Source organism: Nomascus leucogenys, chromosome 24 (assembly GCF_006542625.1).
Source record: "Nomascus leucogenys isolate Asia chromosome 24, Asia_NLE_v1, whole genome shotgun sequence".
Lineage (NCBI taxonomy): Eukaryota > Metazoa > Chordata > Mammalia > Primates > Hylobatidae > Nomascus > Nomascus leucogenys.
The window spans coordinates 23,907,242-23,927,270 of record NC_044404.1 but is presented as its reverse complement, the minus strand read 5'-3'; the positions used below and the strand labels follow the sequence as shown (position 1 = coordinate 23,927,270).

The 20,029-nt window shown below is 46.2% G+C and overlaps 1 protein-coding gene and 1 non-coding gene across 2 annotated transcripts in view; one reads left to right on the top strand and one right to left on the bottom strand.

Moving 5' to 3' along the window:
• CNR2 (cannabinoid receptor 2) overlaps positions 1-20,029 on the top strand; it is a 40,670-nt gene that overhangs the window by 18,535 nt on the left and 2,106 nt on the right. The gene's annotated exons all lie outside the window — the stretch shown is intronic.
• LOC115833066 lies at positions 13,743-13,844 on the bottom strand. The gene has a single exon (XR_004028519.1). It is a non-coding gene; the product is annotated as a small nucleolar RNA U13 (small nucleolar RNA).

Genomic DNA, 20,029 nt, shown 5'->3' with positions numbered 1-20,029 from the left:
CAGAATTTCACTCTGTTGCCCAGGGTGGAGTGCAGTGGCAGGATCGTGGCTCACTGCAGCCTCTGCTTCCCAGGTTCAAGTGATTCACCTGCCTGGCTGATTTTTTTTTTTTTTATAATACAGATGGGGTTTCACCATGTTGGCCAGGCTGGTCTCAAACTCCTGACCTCAAGTGTTCCACCACCTTGGCCTCCTAAAGTGCTGGGATTACAGGTGTGAGCCACTGTGCCTGGCCAAGTTTCTTTCCCTCCCTTCCTTCCTTCCTTCATTCCTTCCTTCCTTCCTTCCTTTTATTAAAAAAAAATTTTTTTTTGAGACAGAGTTTTGCTTTTGTTGCCCAGGCTGCGGTGCAATGGCATGATCTCAGCTCACTGCAACCTCCATCTCCCAAGTTCAAGTGATTCTCCTGCCTCAGCATCCCGAGTAGCTGGGATTACAGGCAAGCCACCACGCCCAGCTACTTTTGTATTTTTTACTGTAGAGATGAAGTTTCACCATGTTGGTCAGACTGGTCTTGAACTCCTGACCTCTGGTGATCCGCCCACCTCGGCCTCCCAAAGTACTGGGATTACAGGCGTGAGCCACTGCACCCAGTCTCTATTTTTTTTAATTTGAGACGGGGTCTTGCTCTGTCACCCAGGCTGGAGTGCAGTGGTGCGATCACAGCTCACTGCAGCTTCAATCTCCTGGGCTCCAGCAATCCACCACCTCAGCTTCCTGAGTGGCTGGGACTACAGGCACACGACACCACGCCCAGCTAATTTTTGTATTTTTTGTAGAGATGGAGTTTCACGTTACCCAGGCTGGTCTCTAGGTCCTGGGCTCAAGTGATCTGCCCACCTCAGCCTCCCAAAGTGCTGGGACTACAAGTATGAGCCACGGTACCCAGCCCCCAGAAAGTTTCTTAACATCCCTGAGCCCCAATTTCTTCATCTATAAAATACAGAAAATAAGATTCTTGAAGGGTTGTTTTGAGATTTAAATGAGATAATGTGTAGAAAGTGCTAGCACAGTGCCAAGCACTCATCGTTATCCTCCAGTCTTCTTTACAAATGGCAATACTGGGACAAGAGAGAGTAGGTGGCTTCTGGATAGATCCAGCTGGTGCCAGAGCCAGGGCTCAAACCCTGAGCACCTGAGATTCCGAACTCAGGACCCTTTTCTTTCCACCACATCCAACACTCTTGATAGTTCAATCAGGCAACCAATCTCCTGCTTAATTAGTTTTAAATAATTATTTAATCTGCACATACAGAACATAGGGATTAGTTTCCCCATTCACAGAGGAAGAAACTGAAGCTCAGAGAGTTTGAGTAACTTTCCCCAAGGTCACACAGCCTATCAGTGGCCGACCTGAGATTTGAACTCAGTGATGTTTCCTTCTAAAGCCTTGGCACTTAACCTTGACTAAAGTGGAAAGAGGCCTCAGACATCATTTAGCTCAGCTCTGCCCAGGAGAGAGGCTGGAGATGATGATGCACAAGGAAGGTCCAGGAAAGGTCCAGGGAGACTGAGTGAATCCAGACAGCCTGGGTGGGGGTGATGAATGGTGAGTGGACAGCAGGCTGGGGATGGAATCCTTCAGCCCCACAGGGAAGACTGCGTTTCTTTGATAACCCATAGACCTTTTTTTTTTTTTTTGAGAGAGAGAGTCTCGCTTTGTCGCCCAGGCTGGAATGCAACTGCGCGATCTCTGCTCGCTGCAACCTCCACCTCACAGGCTCAAGTGATTCTCCTGCCTCAGCCTTCCAAGTAGCTGGGATTACAGGCACCCACCACCACTCCTGGCTAATTTTTGTAGTTTTAGTAGAGACAGGGTTTCATCATATTGGCCAGGCTGCTTTCTAACTCCTGACCTCAAATGATCTGCCTGCCTCGGCCTCCCAACGTGCTGGGTTTACAGCATAAGCCACTGCCCCCAGCCTACATATTCTTTCCTAAAAGGACTAGAGGTGGCTACATTATAAATTGGGGCAGTTAAAATAAAAACAAAGCATTAGAAACCACTAAAAGGAGCAATAAATAAATCAGGAACCGACCTTGAATGGCCCCGTGACTGCACTTCCACATTGCATTTAGCTCTGGGCTTGCTGGCAGCCAAGGGAAAAAGAAGCACAGAAGTGGGTCTGAAGAAGGCTGCTTTTCTCCTAATAGACATTCATTGATTCTATAAATCCATTTTAAATATTTAGATGCCCACTTTGTGCCAGGCTTCATGCCAGTTGAGGTTCTGGAAACCCCAGGAGGAATTTATTAAAGGAATTGACTCGGGAAACAACTCCTTTGCCAGCCCTTTTCATCTCTCCTCTAGGAAAGCTTCCATATTTTGCCTTATGTCAATAAACCTCCCCTGGGACCTGTATCACTAGAGAGATTTTTTTTTTTTTTTTTTTTTGAGATGGAGACTAGAGAGATTTTAAGTTCCTTCCCTGCCCAGTGCTGTCCCACCTCCCCTGCCAAACCCATTTTAGGAGTGACTGTCCTGGTGGCCTGTTCACAAGGTCAAGAGCCTGGGCAGGCACCATCCTTCTAGTTCACACTCTGCTTCGGGGCTGCTGCTTGTGGTTCCAACCTCTTTCTGCAAGTCTGGTTCTCCGGGCCAGGAGCACTAGGGTGAGAAGTACGGTGAGGCTCAGGGGGCACAAGGTCTTGGAGTGGTGAGAAGCGTCTGTCATGGGCTTGGGACTGAGAAGTGGGAGCTTGAGGCCATCAAATTGCCTTGCCTGGCTGGGCTGAGTTCCATCTCCCCAAGACTGCTCTGCTCATGGCTCCTCATCAAAAGACCTCCACCAAGAGTCTACTGTGGGCCTACCATTGTGCTAGGAGACACTTTTTTGAGCAAGTGGGATACAAAGATGACTCCACTCCCAGACCCAGATACTACTCTCAAGACAAGGAGCTCACAGTGCAGGAAGCAAGGTGTGGAATGGACACATATAATACAAGGTAGACAGTGCAGTAAGACTCAACAAAGGGAGACCAGAGAATGCTTCTTGGAGGAGGTGGGTTTTGATATCAAAGTAGTTATAAAAAGAGGTAAGATTTGGGCTTTTTTTTTTGAGATGGAGTTTTGCTCTTGTTGCCCAGGCTGGAGTGCAATGACACGATCTCGGCTCACTGCAACCTCTGCCTCCCGGATTCAAGCAATTCTCCTGCTTCAGCCTCCCAAGTAGCTGGGATTACAGGCGCCCACCACCACACTCGGCCAATTTTTGTATTTTTAGTAGAGGTGGGGTTTCACCATGTTGGCCAGGCTGGTCCTGAACTCCTGACCTCAGGTGATCTGCCTGCCTCAGCCTCCCAAAGTGCTGGGATTACAGGTGTGAGCCACCGTGCCTGGCCTGATTTGGGCTTTCAGTATAATTCATAGGTTCACACACACACACAAAAGATTTGGTGAAAAAAACCCCACAGTCTACAGCCCCAAATTCCAGAAAACTTTATTGCAACTTCAATCAAGGGCTACAAAGGACAGAGGGAGGCCAGCCAGGCACAGTGGCTCACGCCTGTAATCTCAACACTTTGGGAGGCTGAGATGGGCAGATTACTTGAAGTCAGGAGTTCGAGAACAGGCTGGCCAACATGGTGAAACCATGTGTCTACCAAAAATAGAAAAATTATCCAGGTGAGGTGACTCACGCCTATAATCCCAGCTACTTGGGTGGTTGAGGCACGAGAATTGCTTGAACCTGGGAAGTTGAGGTTGCAGTGAGCTGAGATCACACCACTGCACTCCAGCCTGGGCAACAGAACAACAATCTGTATTCCAAAAAAAAAAAGAAGAACAGAGGGGGACTAGGAGAAGAAATGTGGAAGGAGAGCCCCATGGCTGAACACAGCAGCAGGGGCCCAGCCAGCTGGGCAGCAGGTCAAGAGGGTCACTTTGATCTATTTCTTTCTTTCTTTTTTTTTTTTTGAGACAAGAGTCCCACTCTTGTTTCCCAGGCTGGGGTGCAGTGGCGCAATCTCGGCTCACCGCAACCTCCGCCTCCCGGATTCAAGCAATCTTTTGCCTCAGCCTCCCGAGTAGCTGGGATTACAAGAGTGCAGCACCATGCCCGGCTAATTTTGTATTTTTGGTAGAGATGGGGTTTCACCATGTTGGCCAGTCTGGTCTCAAACTCCTGACCTCAGGTGATCTGTGTGCCTCGGCCTCCCAAAGTGCTGGGATTATAGGCGTGAGCCACCTCGCCCAGTGGGTCTGTTTCTGATGGGTCATTCTTGCAGGTTGAACAAGTTTTCCAAAATGTGGTGGTTTGTCCTCAGTGGTGGCAAAGTGTCAGCTGACAGTAAGTAGGGATTGTTCTATCTGCCTCAGCTCTCAGGCGAAGGTCAGGCATGACTGGAGGACATAATTCTTTTCTTCTTTTTTTTTTTTTTTTTTTTTGAGACAAGGTCTCACTCTGTAGCCCAGGCAAGAGCACAGTGGCACAATCACTGCTTACTGCAGCCTTGACTTCCTGGGCTCAAATGATTCTCCTGCCTCAGTCTCCCCAGTAGCTGGGACTACAGATATGCACCACTGTGCCCAGCTAATTTTTGTATTTTTTGTAGAGATGGGGTTTTACCATGTTGGCCAAGCTACTGCTGGGCTCAAGTGATCCACCTGTCTCTGCCTCCCAAAGTGCTGGGATTACAGGCATAAGCCCCCATGCCTGGCACAGAATCCTGTAAGAATCCTATAAACTAACTCTATTAAGCATCTCCTGCCTTTGATTAGATACCTACTGTAAACCAGGTACAGTGCCATGAATTTGGTAAACTTGTATCATTAATCTGTATAGTCATGTGATATAGATAGTATTTCTCCCAGTTTACAAACGGATGAAACAGAGGCTCAGAGAGGTGTAGTAACTTGCCCAAGGTCACACATCCTGAAAGTTGCAGAGCTGGATTTTAATCCAGGAAGGTCTGGTTCCCAAACCTGTGACATTGTGATCCAACATGCTAAGTTTCCTGGAGGAGACCTTGGGAATCACCTCCCTCAATCCAACTGCTTTGAAGATGAGAAAAGAAAAGCCCGGATGGTCAGGCAAGGTGGCTTATGTCTATAATCCCAACATTTTGGGAGGCTGAGGTGGAAGGACAGCTTGAGGCCAGGAGTTTGAGACCAGCCTGAGCAACATAGCAAGACCCTATCTATATTTTTTTAATAAAAATTAAAGAAAGAAAAGAAAGGCCTTAGATGGAAAAGGGACCTGCCCAAAGTCACTCAGTAGCAGGACAAGGACGAGAACCTAGGCTTCCCTACTCCCAGTTGGGGATAAAAACGATGAGACTTGTGGCATCAAATCTCAGCTTCCCATTGTAGATGTGGTAGCCGCAGGCAGGGTATCATTCTCCTCCTTGCCTCCAGCTCTGAGAGATTTAAGCACAGTAGCAACGTGGGGCCAGCCGCTACTGTGGCTTCTTTCACTTCACGCTTTCACTTCAGGTTAGAAAAACCCCCAGATACACCTTTTCTGAGCAGTTTCTCAGGTCCCAAGCTTCCCTTTCCAGACGCTCAGTATGAACCAGGCTCTAGGCTGCAGCCCCTAACACCAACCCCACCATGGACGCTCCTTGTGGGAAGTGCCATATGGTTTCTGAACAGTGGTATTTTTGTGGTGAAGAAAGCACTTGGTCATGGTGGTTCACTTTTTTCTTTCTTTCTTTCTTTTTTTGAAACTGAATCTAGCTTTATTGCCCAGGCTGGAGTGCAGTGGCGCAATCTCGGCTCACTGCAACCTCTGCCTCCTGGGTTCAAGTGATTCTCGTACTTCAGCCTCCCGAATAGCTGGGATTACAGGCACCTGCCACCACTCCTGGCTAATTTTTGTATTTTTAGTAGACAGGGTTTCACCGTGTTGGCCAGGCTGGTCTCAAACTTCTGACCTCAAGTAATTTGCCCTCCTCGGCCTCCCAAAGTGCTGGGATCACAGGCACGAGCCACCGCGCCCGGCCTTTTTTCTTTTTTAATCAGGCAGCCCAGAATAGGTTCAGAAAGACTCCCGCTTCTCTTTTACTCTTACATCTGTACAGCATCAGATCACAAAATGTTTTTGCATGCATCAGTGATTCTTAATATTCAGAACTCTGCTGGCGCACTGATAAAAAGTGTGAATCCTTCCACCCCAACCAAAACATGCACAGACATAAAGTCTTAAATACGTCTCGAAAGGACCGATACTCCCATCCAAGCCTACCCATGGACCCAGGGTAAGAAGCTATGATGGAGGTCATCAGCCCATTTGGCATCTCAAGGAAAATGGCACAGGTATTGTTACTGTCATTTTACAAATGAGGAAAGAAAAGGGGCTCAGAATGTTGAAGGGACTTGCCCACAGTCACCTGATGAGCCGTGGTGGAGGTGGGACTAGAACACTGTTCACTGTGGCAAACACTAAGTCTGTCTCTGTTGCGGAAAATTAAGGAACCGGAGAGAGCGAACGGAGTGCAGGGAAGTGTCTATTTAAGGCGCACACCGGCTCAGCGGACATGTGTCCTGGAAGTCTGAACCCAGGACAAAGGAAACGAGTCCCCTTTAAGCATTTCGAGGCGCGCATTATGTGAAGCGGGAAGCAGGCTTACAGAAGCAAGAATAAAGGCTGTTGTGACGCTTTTGCAACATGTCTTACATCTCTGGGAAAATTTGGTTTGCAGCTCATGCTTATTTGTCTTGTGACCTTGCAGCTGTGCAGGGGAGAAAGAAACAGGAGTTTACGGAGCCTCCAAAATATGTGGAGGGTAGATATGGTTAATGTTTCTTGGGACAGACAGTTAATTTTTTTTTAACTTTAACTTCGGGGGGCTACTTAAATTTTTTTTTAGCCTTGGTTAATACAGCAATTCATTTTATGAGCTTTTTAAACTATTACTATAATTTTTACTACTATTACTTATACCATTATTCTGTTATTTTCTTAATTTCCTACTTCATCTCTGTGCTGAATGTTCAGACACAGTCTTTGCCCTGGAAAAAGGCCCTGTCTAGAAGCCAGAGGTTCTGACTCCAAAAGGGATTTATATCTGTCCAAAGGGAAGACAGGGAACTGGGTTTCCTGTTGCTCTGTGTGTCCCATCGTCAGATGTTGGCTTGTTAAGACCTGCATCCAAATGCCTGAATTTCTTGCCCTTATCTACTTTGGATAATAACCTCACATGTTGGTGGTCATGCCAGGCCTAGATGAGACCTGAAGCCAGCCTCCATCAGCCCCAGCCTCCCTCTTCTAGGCTGGATTCTACATGGGGTAAGCCATTTCCTGACTGGAAGGGGTTGTTTTCCAAGGGAAAAAAGGGAAGAGAGTCTCTGGGTAGCAGGGGATGGGGTAGGGGGTTCCTAGCAGGGTTGCAGGGATCCTCTTAGCCCCCTGAGCTGGAAACTTTCAGAAGTAGCCAGGTGGAGACATGGAAGCTGAGAAAGGCTTGCACCGTCTGCCACTCACTAGTGACCAGGGTGGAGAGGTGAGCTGGCACCTTTTTCTGTCTGAGCTCAGGTGTGACCTTGACAACACTCAACAAAGTTTACCAGCCTGGCCAACATGGCAAAACCCTGTCTCAACTAAAAATGCAAAACTTAACCAGGCGTGGTGGCATGCACCTGTAATTCCAGCTACATGGGAGGCTGAGGCAGGAGAATCGCTTGAACCCAGGAGGCACAAGTTGCAGGGAGCCAAGATCGTGCCACTGCACTCTAGCCTGGGCGACACAGCAAGACTCTGCCTCAAAAACAAAAACAAAAAACAAAAAAAAAACAAAAAACACAAATCTCCAACTTCTCTGCATAGGGCCATCTCTATGCCTACTGCACAGGATTTTGCCTTGTGACTCGGGATATGTGGATAATTGCAGCTCTGCTGCTCATATGTTGGGTGACCTTAGGCAAATTACATCCCCATTCTTGGACTGTTTTCTGGATGGCAAAATGATGGCATTGGATTAGAAGACAGGTTTTTCAATCTGTTCCTAGAGCAACCTGGGCTGCCTTGAAGAAAGGACATAGTGATATGAATCCCCCTGCAGTCAAAATATGGCTTACTCCATGTAGAATCCAGCCTGGAAGAGGGATGTTGGGAGTGGTAGTGGCTGGCTTTGGGCCTCACCTAGGCCTGGCATGGCCACCAACATGTGTGCTTATTATTCAAAGTAGGTAAGGGCAGGAAATACGGGCATTTGGATGCAGGTCTTAACAAGGCAACATCAGGACGCACAGAGCAACAGGAAACCCAGCTCCCTGTCTTCCCTTTGGACAAATAGAAATCCCTTTTGGAGTCATAATCCCTGGCTTCTAGACAGGGCCATATCTACCTGTTTTATAAACAGGGATTACGCAGATTGTAAAAAGCACCTATCCTCTTAAAAATTTTAAAGTCATTGGGTTATAAAAAGGACTGACATTTATCGAGCTCTTATAGTGCTCCACGCATATTATTCTTTTTTTTTTTTTTTTTTTTTGAGATGTAGTCTCGCTCTGTCGCCCAGGCTGGAGTGCAGTGGCACAATCTTGGCTCACTGCAACTTCTGCTTCCTGGTTTCAAGCGATTCTCCTGCCTCAGATTCCTGAGTAGCTGGGATTACAGGCACGTGCCACCACGCCCTCGGCTAATTTTTGTATTTTTGGTAGAGACGGGGTTTCACCGTGTTGGCCAGGCTGGTCTCAAACGCCTAACCTTGTGATCCACCCACCTCGGCCTCCCAAAGAGCTGGGATTACAGGTGTGAGCCACCGCGCCTGGCCCAGGCGTATTATTCTTAGCAACCTCACAGAGTAGGTGAACTAGCCTCATTTGAAGATGTGCCTAAGAATAATAATAATGGCAACAATGAACACTTTCATGTGTTATAGTAATTTATTTAAATACTCAGAAAACCCCATTTTACAGATGAGAAATGAGAAGACCGAGGCATTAGGTATTTTGAATACCATTAGGTATTTTAAACCTACGTGGTTTGTTCCCATGTCCCTCACACTCATACTTGGGGTCTACGCTATTCAAGACAGCCCCTTTCCATCCAAGTGGATTTCATTAATTAATAGTTTTCTTTTTTTTTTTTTTTAAAGAGATGGGGGTCTTTCTCTGTCAACCAGGCTGGAGTGCAGTGGCATGACCATAGCTCACTGCAGCCTCTGACTCCTGGGCTCAAGGGATCCTCCCATCTCAACCTCCCAAAGCGCTGGGATTACTGGTGTGAGCCACTGTACCCAGCCTCCGTTAATAGTTTTTGAGGCTGGGCATGGTGGCTCACGCCTGTAATCCCAGCGCTTTGGGAGGTTGAGGCAGGTGGATCACAAGGTCGGGAGTTCAAGATCAGCCTGGCCAAGATGGTGAAACCCCATCTCTACTAAAAACACAAAAAATTAGCCGGGCGCAGTGGGAGACGCCTGTGATCCCAGCTACTCGGGAGGCTGAGGCAGGAGAATCGCTTGAACTTGGAGGGTGGAGGTTGCAGGGAGCCGAGATTGCACCACTGCACTCCAGCCTGGGTGACAGAGTGAGACTCTGTCTCAAAAAAAAAAAAAAAAAAAAAAAAAGTTTTTGAGTACCTACTATGCAGCAGGCATTGTGCTGAGCCACTGAAGGTCCAGAAATAATAAAGCCTTAGTTCTCACGCGGACAAGCTGTGTGGCCTCAGCCCAGTGCTTTAACATTGCTGAGCTTTTATTATCTGTGAAATAGCAATAAGCGTGAGTCTAATATCATAGAGTTGCGGGGACTAAACTAGATGGTCAGCTGGGCACGGTGACTCACACTTGTAATCCCAGCAGTTTGGGAGGCTGAATCGGGTGGATCATTTGAGGTCAGGAGTTCGAGACCAGCCTGGCCAACACGGTGAAACCCCGTCTCTACTAAAAATACAAAAATTAGCTAGGTGTGGTGGTGTGTGCCTGTAATCCCAGCTACTTGGGAGGCTGAGGCATAAGAATCGGTTGAACCCGGGAGGCGGAGTTTGCAGTGAGCCACGATCGCGCCACTACACTCCAGCCTGGGTGACAGAGGGAGACCCTATCTCAAAACAACAACAACAACAACAACAACAAAACTAGATGGTGGCTGTGAAAAATATTTTGTGGAATTTAAATTCCATGCAAATGTTGGTCAGCGTGGTTGGTGATCTAGGTGAGGGGAAAGACCAGTGTAGCACTAGTTACCACACATGCAGAGCGGGCTGGGTGCTTCGGATGTGACTGCGGGATCCGGGAAGGCTTCACTGGGCAGGAGATGAGCCCAGAGGAAAGGTCAGGAGGGAAGTGGGCCAGGGAAAGGACCCCTGGTGCAAAGGCGTGGAGGCAAGAAAACAGGACTGCTTGGGAACTGTGAGGCATCCAGCTGAGCCAGGCTGGGGAATGAGTTCTGATTGGCAGGCAGCTCTCCTGGGGTCTAGAGCTGTCCCACAAAGCTATGAGACACGTGGATAATTTAAAAATTTTCCAGCCAGGCGCGGTGGCTCACGCCTATAATCCCAGCACTTTAGGAGGCCGAGGCGGGTGGATCACGAGGTCAGGAGATCGAGATCATCCTGGCTAACACGGTGAAACCCTGTCTCTACTAAAAATACAAAAAAAAAAAAAAAAAAAAAAAAAAATTAGCCAGGCGTGGTGGCAGGCATATGTAGTCAGTCCCAGCTACTTGGGAGGCTGAGGCAGGAGAATGGTGTGAACCCGGGAGGTGGAGCTTGTAGTGAGCTGAGATCGGGCCACTGCACTCCAGCCTGGGTGACAGAGTGAGACTTGGTCTCAAAAATAAACAAATAAAATAAAATAAAATAAAATTTTCCATAGACACATCTAAACATTTTAAAATAGGCTCACCCTGTAATCCCAGCACTTTGGGAGGCTGAGGCGGGCAGATCACCTGAGGTCAGGAGTTCGAGACAAGCCTGACCAACATGGTGAAACCCCGTCCCTACTAAAAATACAAAAATTAGCCGGACATGGTGGTACATGCCTGTAATCCCAGCTACTCAGGAGGCTGAGGCAGGAGAATCACTTGAACCCAGGTGGCAGAGGTTGCAGTGAGCCGAGATCGTGCCACTGTACTCCAGCCTGGCCAACAAGAGCGAGACTCCATCTCAAAAAAATAAAATAAAAATAAAAATAAACTGGTGAAACAAATTTTTATTTAACCCAATATATTCCAAAATATTGTCATCTCAACTTGTCATCGATATAAAAAATTGAGATATTTTATATTCTTCTGTTCATGTAACCTTTGAAATTCAGTGTGTATTTTCTACCTATAGCCCATCTCAATTCAGAGAAGCCACATTTACAGCACAGCCCAGTTCTCATACTTAAAAAACTAGATCAGACCAGGTGCAAGTGGTTCATACCTGTAATCCCAGACCTTTGGGAGGGCAACGAAGGAGGATCACTTGAGGCCAGGAGTTCGAGGCTGCAGTGAGCTATGATTGCACCACTGCACTCCAGCCTAGGTGACAGCCACACCCTGTCTTCAAAAGAAAAAATCTATTTGTATATATATTCTTAATTTTTATTTTAAAAGAAGTTTTAAAAATACGTATATCTTTAAACTTTATAAAATAATATTGTGGGCCGGGCGCGGTGGCTCACGTTGTATCCAGCACTTTGGGAGGGAGGCGGGGGATCACGAGGTCAGGAGATCGAGACCACGTGAACCCGTCTACTAAAAAAAAAAATTAGCCGGGCGTGGTGGGGGGCCTGTAGTCCAGCTACTCGAGAGGCTGAGCAGGAGAATGGCGTGAACCGGAGGCGGAGCTTGCAGTGAGCGAGATTGAGCACTGCACTCCAGCCTGGCGACAGACGATACTCCGTCTCAAAAAAAAAAAAAAAAAAATATTGTGGGCCAGGCATGGTGGTTCGTGCCTGTAATACTAGCAATTTCAGAGACTGAGGAGGGAGGACTGCTTGAGGCCAGGAGTTCAAGACCAGCCTCCTGGGCAACAAACAAGCAAGACCCTGTCTCTATTTTAAATGTCAGTTTTTTTGTTGTTTTTTTTTTGAGACAGTTTTTGTCACCCAGGCTGGAGTACAGTGGCTCGATCTTGGCTCACTGCAACCTCCCCCTTCCACATTCCAGTGATTCTCGTGCCTCAGACTCTGGAGTAGCTGGGAATACGGGCGTGAGCCACCATTCTCAGCTAATTGTTTTTACTTTTTTTGTACTTTTAGTAGAAACTGGGTTTCACCATGTTGGCCAGGCTGATCTCAAACTCCTGACCTCAAGTGATCTGCCAGCCTTCGCCTCCCAAAGTGCTGGGATTATAGGTGTGAGCCACCATGCCCAGCCTCTATTTTAAATAATAATAGTAAAGTAATATTTTAAGTTTTAATACACTTAACTTTCAATTTTTCAATTGTAACTACTTTAGTGTTTTAATACTTAATGTTTTGAGGAAAAATAATCACTAAAGGATACATAGCCGGGTGTGGTGGCTCACGCCTCTAATCCCAGCACTTTGGGAGGCCGAGGCACGCAGATCACTTGAGGTCAGGAGTTTGAGACCAGCCTGGCCAACAACCCCGTCTCTACTAAAAATACAAAAATTAGCCAGGTGTGGTGGCAGGTGCCTGTAATCCCAGCTACTTGGGAGGATGAGGCACAAGAATCGCTTGAACTCGGGAGGCAGAGGTTGCGGTGAGCTGAGATTGTGCCACTGCACTCCAGCCTGGGCGATAGAGTGAGACTCCTCTGTCTCAAAACAAAACATAAAGACGTCTATAGACAGGCACAGATTTTTCCTTTTGCCTCCGGCAAGGCTCGGTTTTCAACTCCAGTCTGGGGAGAATCCCTCCCAATTCTCTAAAATGCTATATTGCTGCCTGCAAGCTCTCTTCACTGCTATCTACTCATAAATCCTCTAAACTCTCCGTAAGGATTAGGCTTTACAACGGATTGGCCCAACACTGTGGGGTTTTTTTTGTTTGTTTGTTTTTTCGTTGTTTGTTTTTTGGAGATGGAGTCTTGCTCTGTCACCCAGACTGGAGTGCAGTGGTGCAATCTCAGCTCACTGCAACCTCTGCCTCCCGGATTCAAGCAATTCTCCTGCCTCAGCCTCCTGAGTAGCTGGGACTACAGGCACACACCACCATGCCTGGCTAATTTTTTGTATTTTAGTAGAGACGGGATTTCTCCGTGTTGCCCAGGCTGGTCTCGAGCTCCTGAGCTCAGGCAATCCGCCTGTTTCAGCCTCCCAAAGTACTAGGATTACAAGAATGAATGTATGCCATGGCCCTTCTTCTAATTTCATAAGTTGTATGATGAGCTCATGAGACTTTTTTATCTTGTAGTGTGAGCATTTATTATTAATTTATTTATTGAGAACAGAGTCTTGCTCTGTTGTCCAGGCTGGAGTGCAGTGGTGCGATCTTGGCTCACTGAAACCTCTGCCTCCCAGGTTCAAGCGATTCTCCTGTCTCAGTCTCCCAAGTAGCTGGGATTACAGGCACCAGCCACCACGCTGGCTAATTTTTTTTTTTTTTTTTTTGTATTTTTAGTAGAGATGGGGTTTCACCACGTTGCCAGGCTGATCTCGAACTCCTGACCTCAAGTGATCCGCCCGCCTCAGCCTCCCAAAGTGCTGGGATTACAGGCGTAAGCCACCGCACCTGATGGTATGAGCATTTAGAGCTGTAACTTTCCCTTTGCATAGTACTCATATGAATCTCACACATTTTAATGTCTCACAATTTCATAGTCATTCAATGCCAAGTATCTTCTAATCTCCTTTATGACTTTTTGACCCAGGAATTATTAAAAGTGTGTCTTTTTTTCTTTTTTCGCACATCAGACTGGTAACGTGACAATGTCATCATAGGTTTGAGGGAGGAACATCTCACACATGAGCATGAAAACCAGTCATCACGCTTATGAACTACAAAGGGATCCTGAAGTGTGTTTTTAAAGATCCATACCTGAGGCTGGGCACGGTAGCTCATGCCTATAATCCCAGCACTTTGGAAGGCCAAGGTGGGCGGATAACCTGAGGTCAAGAGCTCGAGACCAGCCTGGCCAATATGGTGAAACCCCATCTCTACTAAAAATACAAAAAATTAGTTGGTTGTGGTGGTGGGTGCCTGTAATCCCAGCTACTTGGGAGGCTGAGGCAGGAGAATCGCTTGAACCTGGGAGGTGGAGGTTGCAGTGAGCCGAGACTGCTCCACTGCACTCCAGCCTGGGTGCAACAGTGAGATTCTGTCTCAAGAAAAAGATCCATACCTATGAACTTTGTTAGTAGTTTTTTTTTTAAAGACAAAGTTTCACTCTTGTTGCCCAGGCTGGAGTGCAATGGCACGATCTTGGCTCACCGCAACCTCTGCCTTCCCAACTTCAAGCGATTCTCCTGCCTCAGCCTCCCGAATAGCTGGAATCACAGGCATGCACCACCATGCCCGGCTAATTTTTTGTATTTTTAGTAGAGACAAGGTTTCTCCATGTTGGTCAGGCTGATCTCAAACTCTCGACCTCAGGTGATCTGCCCGCCTCAGCCTCCAAAGGGCTGGGATTACAGGCATGAGCCACCATGCCCAGCCTAGTAATTTTTTTTTTCTTTTTTGAGACAGGGTTTCACTCTGTCGCCCAGGCTGGAGTGCAGTGATGCTCATTGCAGCCTCCGCCTCCTAGGTTCAAACGATTCTCCTGCCTCAGCCACCTCAGTAGCTGGGATTACAGGTGTGCACCACCAGGTCTGGTTAATTTTTGTATTTTTAGTAGAGATGGGGTTTATTAGAGACAGGCAGGTCTCGAACTCCTGGCCTCATGTGATCTACCCGCCTCAGCCTCTCAAAGTGTTGGGATTACAGGCATGAGCCACCATGCCCAACCAGTATTTATTATTATTATTATTATTATTATTTTTGAGATGGAGTCTCACTCTGTCACCCAGGCTGGAGTGCAATGGCGTGATCTCGGCTCACTGAAACCTCCGCCTCCTGGGTTCAAGCGATTCTCCTCCCTTAGCCTCCCAAGTAGCTGGGATTACAGGTGCCTGCCACCATGCCCATCTGATTTTTGTATTTTTAGTAGAGATGGAGTTTCACCATGTTGGCCAGGCTGGTCTCTAACTCTTGACCTCAGGTGATCCGCCCGCCTTGGCCTCCCAAAGTGCTGGGATTACAGGAGTGAGCCACCATGCCCAGCCTTAATTATTAATTTCTAAATAAATTTTATGTGGTCAGAATACAATTTTATACAACAGATCATTTTATATTAATTTATATTTATAATTATATTTAAATTATATGTAATATGTTTATATTTAAATTACATATATAAATTATAGGCTGGGTGTGGTGGCTCACATCTGTGATCCCAGCACTTTACCTGAGGTCAGGAGTTTGAGACCAGCCTGGCCAACATGGTGAAACCCCATCTCTACTAAAAATATATATATTTAAAAAAGCCATGCCTGGTGGCAGGCACCTATAATCCCAGCTACTCAGGAAGCTGAAGCAGGAGAATCGCTTGAACCCAGGAGGCAGAGGTTGCAATGAGCCAAGATCGCACCATTGCACTCCAGCCTGGGTGACAAGAGTGAAACTCCATCTCAAAAAACGAAAAACTAAAAATAATACATTGTATATATTAGAAGGTGATAGTGGTATGGAAAAAATAAAGACGAGGTCAGTGTAAAGAGAACCAGAAAAGCTGGAGGTTGGGCTAGGTGCAGTGGTTCATGCCTGCAATCCCAGCACTTCGGGAGGCTAAGGCAGGCAGATCATGAGGTCAGGAGATCGAGACCAGCCTGACTAACACGGTGAAACCCCATCTCTACTAAAAATACGAAAAATTAGCCGGGCATGGTAGTACGCGCCTGTAGTCCCAGCTACTCGGGAGGCTGAGGCAGGAGAAAGGCTTCAACCCAGGAGGCGGAGGTTGCAGTGAGCCGAGATTGTGCCACTGCACTCCAGCCTAGGTGACAGAGCGAGACTCCGTCGCAAAAAAAAAAAGAGTTGGAGGTTGGGATGAGTTAGGGTATTACATGGGGTAGTCAGGGTAGGTGTCATTGAAAAAGTAAGATCTGAGCAAAGACTGAAACAAGGTGAGAGCAAGCCAAGTAAATGTTGAGGGAAAGGTGATCCAGGAAAAGGGAACAGCCAGTGCAAAGGACCTGCAGCTGAAGAGAAGACTGATTAAGAAGCCACTGTGGCTAAAGCTGGGTCACCAAGGGAATCATGGCAGAAGGGACCATAACACTAAGGACTTTGGCTTTTACATAGTGGACTAGGGAGCTATGCAGGGTTTGAGACAGAGGAATGACGAGATCCTATATTTTTAAAGGATCACCCTGACTGCTATGTTGCAACTAGATTAGAAATAGGCCTGATTAAAAGCAGGGGGCCCAGTTAGGAAGCTATTGCAATAAACCAGAGAAGAGATGATGCCTGTTTTTTTTTTTAAGCTTAAAATTAATCAATGTCTTTACCCACTTCCTAGATAAAGCTTTAACTCTATTCATCTCTTTCTTGTCTTGCATTTTTGTCATTCACAATTTTATTTCTACTTTGTTTTTGTTTGAAACAAGGTCTCATTCTGTCACCCACGCTGGAGTGTGGTGGCACAATCGTAGATCGCTGCACCCTCAACCCCCTGGGCTCAAGTAATCCTTTATCCTCAGCTTCCCAGGTAACTGGGAATACAGGCAGATGTCACCATGCCTGGCTAAATTTTTATTTCTTGTAGAGATGGGTTTCACCATGTTGCTTAGGCTGGTCTTGAACTCCTGGCCTCAAGCAATCCTCCTGCCTTGGACTCCCAAAGTGCCAGGATTTCAGGCATAGGCCACTGTGCCCAGTCTCCACTTTGGTTTTGTTTGTTTGTTTTGTTTTGTTTTTTGAGACGGAGTCTCACTCTGTCACCCAGGCTGGAGTGCAGTGGCATGATCTTGGCTCACTGCAACCTCTGCCTCCCAGGTTCAAGCAATTCTCCTGCCTCAGTCTCCTGAGTAGCTGGGACTACAGGTGCACACCACCACGCCTGGCTAATTTTTGTGTTTTTAGTAGAGATGGGTGTAAATTACTCACTATTATCATTGTTGTTTTATAAAACCATTTGCTTTTCTTTACTCATATATTTGTCAACTTACTTGCTCACTATTCTTTCTTGCCTTTCTTTTCTTCCCTTTGGGTTGAATTTCCTTCTAAAATGCACATTCTTTAGATGTTCCTTCAGTGAAGGTCTGTTAGTGAACAATTTTCTTTGAATTTTTTAGACCTCATTCTTGAATGATAGTTTAGCTAGGTGTAAAATTCTAGACTGACAGTTTTTTTCTTTATTTTTTGGCTTCTATTGTTGCTGATCAGAAATCTGCTCTTAAAATTAATTATAGTTCTCTTACAGGTAATTTGTCTTTTCATTCTTACTGCCTTATATTTTTCTTTGTCTTTGGTATTCTGATATGTATGCTATATGATATACATGAACATGGAATGTGTTTTTAAAAATTCTACTTGGGGCTGGGTGTGGTGGCTCACGCCTATAATCCCAGCACTTTGGGAGGCCAAGGTGGGCATATCACTTGAGGCCAGGAGTTCAAGCCCAGCCCGGCCAATATGGCAAAACCCCTTTTCTACTAAAAATACAAAAATTAGCTGGGCATGGTGGTGCACACCCGTAATCTCAGCTATGTCAGGAGGCTGAGGCTGGAGAATCACTTGAACCTGGGAACTCTGTCTCAAAAAAAACAAAATTCTGCTTTGGGTTCCCTGTGATTTCCAAATCTGAATAGTCTTATTTTTCATGGATCCTGAATAATTCTTTTTTGTTGTTGAGGCAGGGTCTCATTCTGTTGCCCAGGCTGTAGTGCAATGGCACAATCATGGCTCACTGAAGCCTCGGCCTCCCTGGGCTCAAGTGATCCTACCACCTCAGCCTCCCAAGTAGCTGAGGCAATAGGCCTGCACCACCATCCAGCTAATTTTTGTATTTTTTTGTAGAGATGGGGTTTTTCCATGTTGCCCAGGCTGGATGGATAATTCTTTACTACTACCTCTTTGACTATTGCCCACCACCAATTTTCTCTGTTTATCCACTCTAATACTCCGCTGAGATATAAGCATTTTTACTCAGTCCTTCATAACTCTTAACTTCTCTTTCTTGTTTTCCATCACTTTATCTCTTTGTTCTGCATTGTGAGAAATTTCTTCAGATCTACATTCTTTTTTTTTTTTTTTTTTTTTGAGACGGAGTTTCACTCTTATCGCCCAGGCTGTTGTGTAGTGTGCAGTGGTGCGATCTCAGCTCACTGCAACCTTCACCTCCTGAGTTCAAGCAATTCTCCTGCCTCAGCCTCCTTAGTAGCTGGCATTACAGGTGTCCACCACCATGCCTGGCTAATTTTTGTATTTTTAGTACAGACAGGGTTTCATCATGTTAGCCAGGCTAGTCTTGAACTCCTGACCCCAGGTGATCCACCACTTCAGCCTCCCAAAATGTTGGGATTACAGGCGTGAGCCACTGTGCCCAGCCCCAGATCTACTTTCTTTTTTTTTCTTTTTTTTTGAAATGGAGTCTTGCTCTGTTGCCCAGGCTGGAGTGCAGTGGCGCGATCTCGGCTCTCGGCTCACTGCAAGCTCCACCTCCCGGGTTCACGGCATTCTCCTGTCTCAGCCTCACGTGTAGCTGGGACTACAGGCACCTGCCACCATGCCCAGCTAATTTTTTGTATTTTTAGTAGAGACGAGGTTTCACCGTGTTAGCCAGGATGGTCTCGATCTCCTGACCTCATGATCCACCTGCCTCAGCCTCCCAAGGTGCTGGGATTACAGGCGTGAGCCACTGCACCCGGCCACCAGATCTACATTCTAGATCAATGCTTTTCAGTTGTTCTGTTTTGCTCTTTAACTCATCCCTTAAGGATTTCTTTTTTCAATGATTTTATTTTTAACTTCCAGAAATTCTACTTGAATCTTTTTCAGATCTACCCAGGAACAATCTCTCATTCTGTACTCATGTTTTTAATTCTTTACTGTTTTTATATCAGACATATTTTTTTAAGGTATACCCAAGAATTATATGAAATTCTTGAAAGTGTAATTCTGCTGTCTGACGTTTCTGCTGACTCTTGCTCATGTTTCCTTATGCATTTTGCACTGTGAACTCAAATTTCACAGGCTCTTATATGTGGTATTCCTATACAACCTGTTCAGAAAGTGAATCCCTCCAAACAAATGTTTAGTTTGCTTTCTAATAATGTCTAATAATAAACCATACAATATTTAGGTTCCTGAGCGTTTTTTCTTCAATATTTGGGACATATACTAAAAAGTTACTTCTTATTAACATTCAATTTTTTTTTTTTTTTGAGACAGAGTCTTGCTCTGTCACCCAGGCTGGAGTGCAATGGCACATTCTCGGCTCACTGCAACCTCTGCCTCCTGGGTTCAAGCAATTCTCCTGCTCAGCCTCCCAAGTAGCTGGGGCTATAGGCATGTGCCATCACGCCCAGCTAATTTTTTGTATTTTTAGTAGAGACGGGGTTTCACCATGTTAACCAGGATGTTCTCGATCTCCTGACCTCATGATCCGCCTTCCTCGGCCTCCCCAAGTGTTGGGATTACAGGCGTGAACCACCGTGCCCAGCCAACATTCAAATTTAACTGGACTCCTATATTTTATCTAGTATAAAATGTTTTGGCCAGGCGCAATGGCTCATGCCTATAATTCCAGCACTTTAGGAGGCTGAGGTGGGTGGGTCACCTCAGATCAGGAGTTCGAGACCAGCTGGCCAACATGGTGAAACCCGGTCTCTACTAAAAGTACAAAAATTAGCCGGGTGTGGTGGGTGCCTGTAGTCCCAGCTACTTGGGAGGCCGAGGCAGGAGAATCTCTTGTACCTGGGAGGCAGAGGTTACAGTGAGCCAAGATCACACCACTGCACTCCAGCCTGGGCAGCAGAGCAAGACTTTGTCTCAAAAATAAATAAATAAATAAATAAATAAATAAATAAATAAAATTAAAATAAAATAAATTGTTTAATCTTCTGTAGTTTCTCTTCCCATCACTTGATGTGAAGCCAAATTCATATCTCCCATCCCCAAATAGTTGTTAAAACTTCAGTACTTTACTTGCCGA